Source organism: Mauremys mutica, chromosome 21 (genome assembly GCF_020497125.1).
Source record: "Mauremys mutica isolate MM-2020 ecotype Southern chromosome 21, ASM2049712v1, whole genome shotgun sequence".
In the NCBI taxonomy this organism is placed as follows: domain Eukaryota; kingdom Metazoa; phylum Chordata; order Testudines; family Geoemydidae; genus Mauremys; species Mauremys mutica.
The window spans coordinates 10,765,782-10,780,021 of record NC_059092.1 but is presented as its reverse complement, the minus strand read 5'-3'; the positions used below and the strand labels follow the sequence as shown (position 1 = coordinate 10,780,021).

Genomic DNA, 14,240 nt, shown 5'->3' with positions numbered 1-14,240 from the left:
TTATTGCTTATTTTTCCTTTAGACTAACATTGGTTTAATTTCAAATTGAAGAAAAAAATATTTGATACTTTCACTAAAGTTTTTGTATAGAATTAGTATTTACTAAAGATTGAGGGATAAATGGAGGACCCATTTAGTGTTGATTTAGATGTAAGGCCACCTAGCATTTTTAAGCCACTACGTTATTTGAAACAGACAAATTACTGTCCCTTCTTCCCCTATTCCTGGAACTTCAGAGCCCTGCATTAGACTGCATTTTAGTAGACAGTTTGCAGCTATGTGTAAAATTTTAGTAGAAAGTACCCTTTGCAAATTATTGCCTATTGAGATGCAGCTAGTTAAAACATAAATAAGTCAGGCATTTGGGGCTCCCCCGCCCCAGCCATGGTACAGCTTCACTGTCTTCAGTGTTAATTATTGAGTCACATTCTGTGAAACAGGAACTAAGAGCAAATGGATTGAAAGCTTTTCCACTATCAAAAAAGTTACATGTTCTACTATTAAGATCTAAAAAGTACTTTTGTATCCTCTACTTAAAAGCTATTTTGTAACTTTCTACAGCATAAGAGAGCTCCCTGTAGCAGGTATAGGGATGAGTGACGCACCATTTAGTCACCTCTCTCCAGTGACAGAAGCACACCTGTGTGACAAGAGGCTGTTTCCATCATCAGGAATCTTGATTTACAGAGACCAATGGATTCTTCACTTACACTGGGTTTAAATGGGGGAAGGGACAATCATAAAAAACCACCAGCCCTCTCTCCCCAATAAAAATGGTAAGTAAGATCAAAAGACTGCAAAACGTACAAGCGTTAACTTTATGAAGAGTGGGATGTGCAGTTCCAGAAGTGAGGACAATGCTACCACTCACAATACTATTCCTTTAGAACCTTCCCTAGTATAGAATCTGGCTGCCAGACTGGCCTGCTTTCCTCCTTTTGTGACATATTTACAAGCATCACAACAGCAGAATGGTGTAATGGAAGTTCTAGAATCCCTCACTTGTACTGCAGGGCAAGTGTTTTACTTCATTTGAACTTTTCCACTCTATTAATTCTTTAGAACATAAGATGATTTGGGTCGTGTTTCTTCCCTCCCACCCCTGAGCACATAATTCTATCAAAACCTCAAGAAGACAGTTCAAACATTTACCTAAAAATCTCAAGTCATCTGCTGGCCCTTTTGCAGTTACAAAAAAAAAATCAATGACAAAATGCATTCTGGTTTCTCTTTAGTAATGATGTTGCTTATTGGTGGATCAGAATTTTTTTTTTAAACAAGGAAGTTTCCTGCTGGAGTGTTTAACAAGAGAAATCAATTCTCTTCCTCCAAAACCCAGGTTAATCACCATTAAGTGAGCTTTGCATGCTCCAAGCCTAACATACAAAATACAGAGTCTTTCATACTCTGTTTTTTTCAATAACCCCCCCCCCCATGAGAATGAGCTCCCTCTACACTGCCAGAAGCAATGCTGCAGACAACAAAATTAATGAAAAATTGAAGCAGCTAGAGATCTCAGAACAGTTCATCATCCCACAGGAGAAGATTTGAAGAGGTATGGGGAGCGAGGCCAGATCAGCATACAACCATCTACAACTGGAATACAAAAAGCCAGGTACTGCTCCCTGGTGTACTTTCGTAATGCTCTCTCCAACAGCAGCAGATGAGTTTAATTACAGCTTTCCAAGGACACCAAAGGGCCTCAAAACAACACTGGGTTTTTCATTCTTATTACTCGAGCCATATTTTCAGATACCACATTTAACTAATTTTATAAATAGATGCTCCTTATTCCTGTTAAAATGCTCTACGCACTGACAGGATGCCTGTCATATGCAGGACATCATGACAACTCTAGGCTGAAGTATACCCTGTTCTAATAGCAGAAATCAAGAAAATGAAGTTTACACACAACTGGGTCATTAAAATAAAACAGTTCATAGGACATACCGATGAGCTGTTTTTGATTATAAATTGCCCACATGTTTTCAGACTCTTTTCCTACAGTTGTGGTTATATTGCACCTCATTTTACCTCAATCTCAGCTCTGCTACTTTTCACAGTTAAAAAACAAATTCAAGTTGTTTGCTTAGGGTTACAAGTGGATTTCACACACACTCATTGTCTCACTGAACAAGGTCGCTTTCCAATACATTGATACAGCCTGTAGCCTAAGACTCCATTAACTTCAAATTTTGCTGAAATTAGAGCCAATCGTTTGTACTTACACAGCAATTTTAATCAGACCTCAAAGCACTTAAGATGGGTTCATGACTTTCTAACATACTGAAGCATAGCGAGGTTAAGTTACTTACCCATGGTATCACACAGCAGCCAGCAGTGAATTAGAAATAGATGCCAGATAGTATCAGGAGCTAGGGTCTTACCACTATAGAACACAGCCTCCCTATGGAGTTGTCACAAGAGATACATCTTGCAAGAAAATAGCAGCTGGAGTTCGTAGACTTTGATAGGTGTTTAGACCAATAAGATTCACAAATTCAGATTTTGTTCTTTATACTCCATAGAAAGTTACCAATAGATTAATCTCAGAATGAATCATTTCCTAATGACTTGGAAAGAGTTTAACTGTCTATTCTTAGGCATTTTTTCTGCATGGGTTCAAACTGGGACAAAAGTGAAGAAAAACACTGAATACTTTCATAAGAAAATAAGAATATGGCTAAACTGGGTCAGACTCATGGCCCATCTAGCCCAGAATCCAGTCTTGCAGTAGTGGCCAGGTGATTTAGGGGGAATGAACAGAACAGAGCAATTTCTCAGTGATCCATCTTACCCTGTCATCCAGTCCCAGTTTATGGCAGTCAGAGGCTAAGGAGCTCCCAAAGCATAGGGTTGCATCCCTGACCATCTTGGCTAATAGCCATTGATGAACCTATCCTCCACAAACTTCTCCACTTCTTTTTTTAACCCAGTTATATTTTTGGCCTTCACAACATCCCCTGGCAACTACTTCCACAGGTTGACTGTGCATTGTGTGACATTTCCATGTAGTTTGCAGGTGTGTTTCAATCTTGTGACTCTTCCTTTTAGTTTCCGTTTAACTAGCTTCTAATTTTTGAGTAGTTCCCCTTTTTTGAGTTAAATGCTACCGAGATTGGTATTTGCCCTGTTACAAGGATGTTAAATTTAAAGAAACCTATTACATTATGTTCACTATTACTAAGCATTTTAGTCATATTCACCTCTTGGACCAGATCCTGTGAACCACTTAGAACTAATTCAACAATTGCCTCTCCCCTAAATCATTAATTGCACTATCATAGCTCTTATGTCTTTAACATGAACAATTACCTGGTTTTCAATCTTAAAGGTAAGCAACACCTGAGCATCTAACTAGGTATTTGTCAGGACAGAAATAAACCTGATTGCTCCCTCCTCTCTATCAGATTCATATTTACATATTTCAAACTATTACTAATTCCACCCTCACCCCCCAGTATTTAAATATCTATATTTGTCATTAACAAGCAAATTTTAGAATAATTTATTTTTTTACCATTTTTCACATTATGCAAGGTGACAAATACAATACACTGGTCTGTGTCCTCTGGGGTTCTAATGCACTATTACTAGTACTATGTTTGGGTTAATAACATAAGAGTATTTACATTTTCTTCTTTTTTCCTAAAGCTTAAAGACTCAAAAATTTCTTTATATATTTTGGGGTTTCGTACAACCACTTAAAAATACAAGACTTAGACTTGAGGCCTATAACTAGTTGAGCGTTTCCCTTTAAACAAAGTTTTCGAAAAAGAACATCTATTTTAAATACATGGAAACTAAGGGCAGAATGGAACTTGAGGACAACAATATTATGGACTTGGGTGAATAAATAAATAGTGATAAGCTGAAAAACAGTTACACACCATAAAACCAAGTTGATAGTCAAAAAAACATCTTCAAGTAGCAAATGGAGCTTAGGATCACTACACAGGATAGCTATTTGAGAAATTACAAACTATTGTATCACCTCTGATTAACCCACTGGTGATTACACCACAACTGAAAACAAATTCTTAGTTCCACATCTCTTAGGATTTGCCTAGCACAGTGTGCTACCTTTTAAATTAAAAATACGCTCCTAGGTAACTGTAACCTAATCATTGCGCCATCATTAAAAAAATAACAGGGGCAAGCAGAGAGATTAGCCTGTGGAAAGTTAGCAGAGCAGCTGTTCAAAGCAGTAAGACTCCATGAACAAGAGGACCATAAGGACTCCAATTTTGGGTACTCCACCAACGATCAGACAGAAATAACAGCCTGAGACATCAACTAGATTGCTGCAGTGCAGGCTGCCAGATTACTTAGATTCTCCCCCCCCCCCCAATTTAAATGAAAGTGCTGAAGCCAGCTAAAATACTGAATACAGGCACCTGGATACAGTGTCAAAAGCCTTGTCATTACAATGACTTCCCCCACACAGGAATGCAAAAGGAAATAAATATAGGATTACAAACAACTGATCAGCACACAGCACTGGATTTCACACAAGGCCAGCACACAAGGGAAAAAACTATTAGTTGAAAGACACTGAATAAGAGAGTATGAACATAACTTCACTTCCAAGGTTAATTCTGCATTTTGTAAACAAAACAAACAAATTGGGTGCAAAATTCAACCTGACATCAGTAACTGATACTAACTCCGCACCTTTGATTTAGCGGCTGTATTCAGTCAGTGACCCCACAGCTGCCAGGGCTCTGTCATTCTCCGTCTCCTGCCCCCTCCCTCCCTCCCTCCCGATTTAGCTCCTAGAGGATTGTCCGTTCATCATCCCAATATGGCTGCCCTGGTAATTATGCTGTACCGAACACAGACGATACGAGCATTATGGATAGGTCCAAAAACGCAGTAAATCCCCTGCCCTTCTGGTCCCCCCCGCCCCTTCCCCAGCAGATGCTCTGGGACCATCCTTCACTCACAACCCTGGCGGGAGCAAACGCAGCCTCCGCCACGCACCCGGGAAGACGAGGATGCAGAGATGCGGCTCCATCCGCACTCTGGGGAGGAGGCAGGACCTGGGGACCGAGCTCCGAGGGAAGGGGCGGGCGGGGAGACAGCGGAGGCTCTGGCACCGAGCCTCTCCTGGGGGGAAGGGGAGACTGGCGCGCCGGGTCCGGCAGGCGCAGCAGGGAGGAGGAAAGGCTGCAAGCGAGCTCCACGCCCTTGGGCCGCTGCACGGACAGCTCGGGGGCAAGCGCCCCGGCCAGCAAAGCTCCAGGACAAGCCGCCCCCGCCCCCCGCCAGGGCCGCCCCCCAACCCCTGCCAACGCCCCCCAGAGGCCGCAGCCCGCGGGTAAACAAGCGGCCCCCGCCCATCCCCGCCGCATTATGGCACCTCCCCCCCTCCCCTTTCACGGGCGGCTTCCCCGTCCCCCGGCTCTTCCCCCCTTTCACGGGCGGCTTCCCCATCACCCCCAGGGGCTCCCCGCAGCGCTCACCTCGGGCGGGGCCGCGGACAGGGGGGCCCCGAGGGGTCCGCGGCGGCGTCAGCAACAGGAGGAGCCGGCGGAGACACGCAAAGGACGGGAGAGGAGAAGCAAAGGGCCGCCCAGCCCCATCACGGTGCCCCGGGACAGGCACGGAGCCCCGGGCACCCCCGGAGCGGGAGGGAGAAGGAACCCCCGGGAGGAGCCGGCAGCAGCTGCGCGGCCTGGGAGCGCCGCTGGCAAACTGACTCCGGCGATCCCTCAGCGCGGCAGCGCCCCGCCCCCGTCACCGAGCAACGCTACCGGCCGCCAATCCCCGCGCGGCGACGCCCCTTCCCCCAATCCCCGCGCGGATGAGGGCTTAATCCATCGCCCCGCTCCTCCAATCACAGCCCGAAACAGAAGAATGGGCTCGTCCAACTCAATGCCACTCATGGGGGGGGGGAGAGAGAAAAGCTGCGCTGCCTCCTTGACCAATCCCACTGCGAAACGGCGTTAAAAGTCCGCCCCCTTCATCTCTTTAGCCAATCAGCGTTCGAAGGACACTGGTCTCCTTTCTCCCCTAGCCTATGAAGAGAAGGCCGGGGAGGTTTACTCGTCCCCCATCCCGCCTGGCTGCGGAGGGACACCGGCCCGGGCCTACGGCTCTCTGCGGCGGCGAAGGAGGCGGCCGTTGGCAGTCGGGTACCGCCGCAGGGCCCAGGGCTCGGGAAGATGGAGACTGGCGGGCTCTCCCGGGGGGCCGGTGACGGGGACTCAGGTCTCGGCCCCTGCCTGGCAGAGGTGTGGCTCGAGCCCTACTTCTGCCACCGCCTCTGGTGGCGGCACCCCCCACTGGCCTCCATCATTCAGGGTGCCCGCCCCGTGACAAGGGGGACGGGCCACTTCCCGGGGGAAGTTCTCCGTCCTTGCCCCAGCTGCTGTGACTAACTCCGGTCGCCTAGCAACAGGCCCATCTCCATCGCTCCAGGCCACGGCCCCAGGTTTTGCAGCCCCCCCAGACAAAGCCCCGTCTTCCAGCAAGATCGTGGTTTCCAATTGCACACGGGAGTCATGTTTTCTTCATGCGTTTCCTTGCTGAAGGGAAAAGAGCAGCCATAAAATCCTACATGATAGTTTGGGGGTTGCTGGCTGTTAAAAAGGAGGTGCCACTCTGACTGTGCTGGGCAAGGAGAAGAGAGAACTGTTCCCAGGCTAGTAAGAGAAGGGTAGCTTCAATTCTGAAGTTAGCAAAGGAGGGGGAGCTGTTCTCCATCTCCTGTCCCCCCCAAGCACTTCTACCTTAACCCTAATCCTGGAAGAGTTTTATGGAGAGAGGAGCTGTATTTTAAGCCAGCTATTCATGACCCAGTCTCTTAGATATACCTACTGTCATCAGTATTGCCAACTCAAGAGTCAGGTGCCCAAAAGAGTTCCTTGGCTCAAACTCATGAGATTTTAAAACCTAATACACTTTAGGTTCTTTGTATATGCCTTCTGGTTTGTAAGTCCTTAGGGTTCACATTTTCAAGCTTTTCTCTGTAACTATGAAGACCAAAAAATTACTTTTAAAATTAAAGCTGCAAGTCTCACTTAGTCACATGACTCCAGAAGTTGCTGCTTTAATAAAAACATCAGCTATCCCAAGACTCACTAAAATCATGACTTTGCAAAACTGTAACATACTCTTTAGTGAGTCAAATAAATTACTAGTGTAACAGCATCTCCAAACTTATTTTAATGTAATTCCACATCAAGAATTAATTTGTTCAGTATGTTTACAGACTGTATCTTCTTACATAGGCCAGTAATTTTACTCACAAACATATGTTACTCTGGACCCTAGGTAATCTTTAACATTTCACTTGTTACAAAAAAAAATCCTCTCTTTCCATTTATCTATAGTTTTTAAACTATAAGAAAGAAGAAAGCAACATAAAAGGAGCTATGCACTTACTAGGTAGAAGGGAGAGAAGGGCTAGCTATAGTAGGCAGAGGCAAAATAATTGTTTTAGCATTGCAGCTATTTGTTTCTTCCAAATTTAAAGGGGCAGTTACCATACAGGTATGCTGGGAGAAGCTATAAAAGGGTAAACTCAATGATTCCTAGGTAGTTAGGCCCTTTGGAAGGTTTTTAATTTACAACAGTGAGTGCTGGATTAGGCCCAATTAAAGCAAGTTACACGTACAGAAAATATATTGTAGTCTTCTCTTTAGAAGGGCGTTTTTGAGTACGAGACAGCTTGAGTTGTCTAGAGCTACAAACTGGCATCTTCTTTACACATTCTCATGGCCATTTGTTTTCCTGTGAATGTTTAAATAGCTTTTGTAAACTTGTTGTGTAATCTAAAGTTATATTTGAGTGCTTTAAATATTCATGATGTATGTCTTACCGCTTCATGCTAAAAATTGATTTGTAGTGACAATCTGCTCAAAAACTCTTTCTAGCTCTATATAGATTGGCCTATGCTACTTTAGGAAAAAATGGATTGGAAGGAGGAGAAAGCTCAACATATGCGAAGGCAATGAATTCATTAATAAGAGGGAGGTCAAGACTCTCAGTTCTTCCTTTGAGGGAAAGTACAGTTATGGATGGGAGAAATGGCACTTTTTTGGCCCACTGAAATTGTCATTTAATCAACACTTTTAAAGAGCTGTTGTGAGGTTTTGAAACTATTACAAATTTTCAGTCTGTACTCCTCCTAAAGCTACATTTACTACATGTATAGTTTAGAAGCATTAAGACAATTAAATCAGATCAGCCCAGGATACATTTGGTTGTCCAATTTGGGTTTAAAATACAACTATCTTCATAGTCTGCTAATAAGGGCTTTCAGTGCAGTGCACTCCTTTCTTCCTGATACTTGGATAGACACAGACATATCAGTTATGTGGTTAATTGCCAGATATTTGCAGTGTAAGTTAATGCAGAAAAATCTTGCATGCATTAATAAATTCTTGTTTTCTACCTGTTCCACAAAACTCCATTTACAAATTTAGTTAGCAAAGTGTCAAGATTTTTAATCCTAGCAGATTATTTAAAGTTAAATTTTTTCAGAACCGCTGTTGTCTGAGGTCGTCCAATAAAGAAGGATGAAGTCACAGGTCTTTTTTTGGAACTGTCAGTAGGGAAGCCTGTGCTGTGTGATACTCTTGCTTCTGGTCCTCAGAGTGATTAACATGTAATACTCTGTTGTGTTAGAGGTGGCAGCATTTTGCACAAGGCCAAAATAGTCAAAAGTGGTAATTAGTTCTGGGTGCCTCAACTTTTGATGCTCCATTTGAGACATGTTAGGTTCTGATATAAGTCCTAAGCACCTACAACTGCAAAAGGGAACATGGATACTCATTACTCCTGAAAATCAGGCCAAAGGTGGCACATAAATCAAGGGGCACTCCTGAAAATTTTAATGTTAGTGTCTTTTCTGTTCAGTGTTGTTTCTTGTTTTAGTTAGCATTCTCCTCAGGCTGATCTTGTTGCCAGGCTTCCTGCAGAGTAGAAAAATAGTAGTTGCAGAAGAAAATCCTCATTCATGAACTGGTAAGAACAATCATAGCAGGAAATGTATGTTGTTCAGATTCTACAAAGAAAATAATAGTGAGGTCTGGAGCAATGTTAACTATGCAGGTCATCTATGTAAACAAATGCATCCTGAATGCAACTAAATTCAGTGAAAATGATTATTAGTACTTCTGATGGGCCAACTGGATGATAGGCAAGAAGCAGACATTTGCATATCTATCAGAGGTGAATAATAATTTTGCTGGATCTTTAACTCTCTCTCTCCTCATTAGTTGAGAAGGAAGAACTCACAATTGTTAAATACCTTGAGCCATAGAAATTACATCCAGCTTCAGCCTATGTTTTATTGTTCAGCACATGTGCAACAATACATATATGGCCTTCATGTTTTGGTGGCCATCAGTCTTTAATGTTCATCAAGGTTACTGTTTATTTACTAAGGCAAAACTAAGGTCAGTATTTACCTATTGCATCAATATGTCTCAATGTTCATTTTAGCAGACCTCAGAGTCTGCATATTGCTTTTGACGGTCTGTTCATCTTTCACAGAAATTCTAATCACATTCCAATCTCTCAGCTTTCCAACTGCAAAATTTCACACCCACTCCACAACTAAAACTTGAGTGGTTCTAGAGATTGAAACCCAGTCACTCAGCATCATCCTAACACCCAAAATCTTTCTGCTATCTTTGTAATTAAATCTTAGCTTTTGAAACTATATTTTAAATTATGATTAAAGATTACATCTCTTCTGTGGAGTGATTTTACTTTGTATATCTGCTGGAGCTCTGAGGATGCCTGCTTGTATTTCTCCAGGCCGTGTCTTGCAGCACAGTCCTTTTGGCAGAGATGAAATGGATGGGACTCCCTTGAGAACTGAATTTTCCTCCTGAGTTAACTGGAGGGGTTGCTGTTGAATGTTGCAAGGCAGTGTCTCTCACCGCAATATCATAGACTTAAACTGAGCATTCCAGAATGTAAACCAACAAACTGAAGAGTTGTACTATCATGCTAGTCCTTTATTATGCACAATTTCTTTTTGCAAACGTTTGATACCCAAGATTTCTATATCCAGTACAAGATTTATTTTTGTTCCTCTCAATCACAGTGTTCAATATTTATTTGTATTAATCTGCATTCTTTGACACATTCTAAGAAGCTTTAAAATGAGGGTGGGGGGGTTATTTTTTGTCCTTTTCTATTTGGCAAACATTTATTTCCCTTCCCCCCACCCACAGTGTGTTTTTGGATCAAGTTGACATGAGCATAAGTGTTTTTGTTTAGCAGCTACACTTGTAACTTGTATTCATAGTGATTCGTTGCATGGCAGCATGATTGTCAGTACAGATGTGAAAACATTACTTGCTAGTTAAACATTGCTGCAGAACCTGCAAAGCAAGAACAAAATGTAGGTTTATAGGACCTATAAACTACCCTTGTTATGGTTTTCAAGTTCTTGTTGATGAGAGTATTAGATTTAGAAGTAAACAAAGAATCTAAGCAAGATTGAATCTGGTGCCTAAAGTGTTTGACAGTGCCTTCTTAAAAAATCCTATCTTTAAAAGCCTACTATAAGTTACTAATGTCAGATATCTGTTTTGTTGTCACCGTATCCCACAGCTTTCCCTGGTGACAGCTGGAGATGTTTAATTTCACTCAGAGCTCCTGTGAACCATTTGTTCATGTGTCATTTTTCTATAACGGACATTTTTTAACTAATTAGGAACAACCTCATATCAGTTAACTTAGGTCTTAAAACCATGATTTAAACAAATCCCACGTTGTCATTTATAGGAATTTCTGTGTAGTGACAAATGGTCTCCAAAGACATAGGCAGAAGGAGAAAGGGCCTTAAGGAGGCTCGCCACCAAATTTCATACAGGTTAGTAAACTGAATAAATATAACAGTACCTAAGGATTGATTGCAAAAAGGAATAGCTCAGTGTGCTCCCTGAGTGTGTGTTGGGGTAATGGCTTTTCTGTAAAGGATAAAAAGGATTTGAGGACGAGATACCTTGAGGCTTAAACTGTCACCATATGGAGTGGAATTACATGCAGGTTCTTAAGTGTTTGGTTTTTTTTCTTTGTCAGTGTATTTTATATACTTTGTAACCATCTTTGTGTGAACAAAGTATGAGCTAGTTCACCTGATGGATGATACTCTGGGGGAAGAAGGGTAAATTGAATGGGCCAAAGTGGTCTCTGGTATAATTCCATTGAAGTCACTGAAGTTAAGTCATGGATAAATTTCTCCCAAGACTAACAAGTTAATTTTTCATTTGTTTATTGTTTTAAACTTATAATTAGAAATGGACTTGAACAGAAACCCAGATCCAAAGAACCCTGACATTTGGGAGAGTCCAGAGCCAAACTTCATGACTAGCTCCTGTTTAACTAATGGAATTAACCAAAATTGCAGATTGACACATCCCCATACTTCAAGCATGTTGTAATGTCGGTTTCAACTCTGCAGCTTGACCCCATGTCAACTTGTAGGTAATTGGTGATTTTATGTTCTGAGTGGTGTAATGTAGAGCAGTTATAGACAACACATAGTTAATGTAACTGATTCACACAGTGTCAATTCAAAAGAACCCAGAACTTCCTAAGCTACAAAACAACCATCCACCCACCACCCCTTTAAATGCTCTATATAGGAACAGTCCTGAATACAAATGCAACAGTGACGTCAATGGATGTAGGTGACATTTCTTACAATGCACAGTAAAATTGCATAGCTAGGTGCAAATGACCAGGAATCTGTTGGTCTAATAATTTGTGGCTCTGACCTTAAATCCCCATGCCATGTCATCTAAATTATCTGTGTAGTGCAGGAAATATGCAAAATGCTTTACAAAACAAACACCATTAGCAATAGCACACCCCTGAACTCATTTCTCCTTCACCAGAACTTTGACAAGATTTTAGTCAAAGGAGGGGGAAATGTTTGTATTTTTATGTTATGACAGAACAGATTGGGGAAGCAGTTCAGACCTTTTTCAGAGAGAGAAAAATCAGGAGCATCTGTATATTTCTATTATCTTTTCCTGGGTGAGATTTCTTGTCTGGTTTCTTCTCTGAAATTACACATTTCTACTAGCCCCTCCTTCCTGACACTTCCAGTTTTCTCAGTGAGAACTGCCTCTCTCAAACTCTCCATTTCCATCTGTTATTTCCAAAGCACATGCAGTCTTCTGATTCCAGTGTCCATCCCGTCTTCCACTCAGAACACAATGCTCACTGTGGATAACATTTACCTTCGTGTAAGGGCTCAGCATGAGGTAAATGCATGTGTCACCTGAACTCAATAGCCTATGCACTAGATGGGATTGAAATGATGCATATGTATTGTGGTGTCCACCCATACAGGGATGAATTTCATCTGATTTGAATAGCAGAAGAGAAAGAAATTATCACTATGATGTCATCGCTGGAGACTGTTTGGTACAATTACCTTGGGGAAAGCAGGTTCAGCCATTACAGCAACATGACTGGAGACAGGTAGAAAATAATGGAAGAGCTGTTGTAACAATCCTTTCACAGACTCTAAAAATTGAATTCGCCCGAGGCAGCAAAACAATCACAGTAAAAAGCATCCAAACTGGGACTGCCGAAAATGTCTTAGCATTAACACATTTCCAAGATGCCCTTAAATATTAAAATTATGAAAAACTGCTCTTTTTGGTGTGTGTGACGCAGCATGAATCATCAGCCTTTCTATTTGTGTTTTAAAAAATTAGATAAATTCAGCATGGAGAGATAAAAATAAGAAGCTCTGACTACAGGCGAGAGAATATTTGTGTCCCATTCTGAGGAATTTGAGAGAGGTAAGTATTATTTCAGGGTTGTTGTTTTAAATACCTTTAGTATAACTTGTCCATTTTTAAATATTTTTTCTCCTCTGATCTCTTCTTCCACTATATCAGTCTGTCAGCAACAAAAGCTTCCTCCAGACACACACCCGGTAAGAGGAGTCCAGTAACATGAGACCTTTCAAAAGGTACTGGATTGATACCATATTTTGTTTGAGGGCTGTAGCTTGGTTGTTTGGGACAGTAATTGACTAAAGAGTGTTAGTTTCTGTATTGTTTTTAAAGAGATCAATTTTTCTGTCTTATGACTCCTATAATGACTGACCTCAGGAATTTTTTTTATATAGGTCTTTTTTCTATTCAGGGAGGCAAACAGAGGTTACTGATTGACTCTTTAAATTAAAGAATGTATTTTACGGGATTACAAAATGTATATTAACTTCTTAAGATAGTATCTACACTACAGTTAAAACCTTTGTCCCAGAACCTGGCTACAAACACACATTCGTTGTGTAGTAGAGATGCAATACATCCAAAGCTTTAGCCTGATTATAGAACATCCCCACTACAAATTGCAATGGTTAACATATTTCTGTAATATCAAGTTAAGTATATATGGTATATGATATAATTGCTGTTCAGAGGAACTTAACTTCTAAATTGATCCAGAACAGTGGGAGAGAGGGAGAAGTAGGGGAGAGGAGGGAAGGAAGGCGGGATATGCAGAATAAGGCTGAGGTTGTTGGCATAGTACAGTTGCAGTACCCTAGTTCCTAAGGTTTGGTTTGTTTAGAATAACTTTTAAAATTGTTTAAAGGGATATCATTAGAGAATCAATTGAAAGATTGGTGGGGGGAAATGGATATTGAGGAGGGAGGTTGCATGGCATACAGGATCAAGGTGGTTGTTCTACATATAGGTAGGAACATGAGAGAAGACATGGAGTTCTCCTTAAATCTCAGAATATTGATTTTGTTTTTTTGCTTTTGGAAGTGCTTAAATGTTAAAGTCTTTGTGCGTCCTTTGGCAACCTCTGCTAAATACAGGACACTGCCTGTATTTAGGCATTGTACCTTGGCATCTAACTATTCCATTACATTAGAATCATCTTCATTTTGGCAGTCTTTCAACATCCCGAAATGACTAGCTGCTAAAATGTCATCATGGAGGATTAACCCAGTACCCCAACACACAGCTGGATTGACACTGAAAGCAGAGCTGCTCATTTGCACACTCCTCCATGCACAAATTGCCCATGCCCCAAGAAGGCAGTTTGTCTTAGGTAAGTGGAACCCTATTGGGTCATTTTACCTTCACAGCATTGTCAAACATTTGTCTCTTAATCCTTCACTTCTGTGAGGGGCTGGAGACCCTATATGCTGCTCTTCGAGATACTTCTGGCCAACTGAAGGGGAAATGCTGCTCGATTCCAAATAATCCAGACCCTCCTATGCTGAGATGGCTGGTCACTAC

At 41.8% G+C, this 14,240-nt stretch overlaps 1 protein-coding gene and 1 long non-coding RNA gene across 8 annotated transcripts in view; one reads left to right on the top strand and one right to left on the bottom strand.

Moving 5' to 3' along the window:
- The window catches only part of KIF1B (kinesin family member 1B), a 141,684-nt gene extending 135,683 nt beyond the window's left edge, over window positions 1-6,001 (bottom strand). The window contains exon 1 of one of the 6 annotated variants that reach the window (XM_044996309.1): window positions 5,466-6,001. The gene's annotated coding sequence lies outside the window, so the exon portion shown is untranslated. Of the gene's footprint in view, window positions 1-605; window positions 749-807; window positions 888-5,465 lie in introns of those variants that run through there. The other 5 variants (XM_044996310.1, XM_044996303.1, XM_044996308.1 and 2 more) reach the window with 5 other exon arrangements.
- Window positions 6,002-12,353: 6,352 nt separating this feature from the next.
- On the top strand, window positions 12,354-14,038 carry LOC123354350. 2 transcript variants are annotated; one of them, XR_006574734.1, is made up of 4 exons: window positions 12,354-12,456; window positions 12,696-12,782; window positions 12,882-12,955; window positions 13,890-14,038. It is a non-coding gene; the product is annotated as an uncharacterized LOC123354350 (long non-coding RNA). The 2 variants fall into 2 exon arrangements; XR_006574735.1 differs by lacking the exon at window positions 12,882-12,955.
- Window positions 14,039-14,240: the final 202 nt, after the last annotated feature.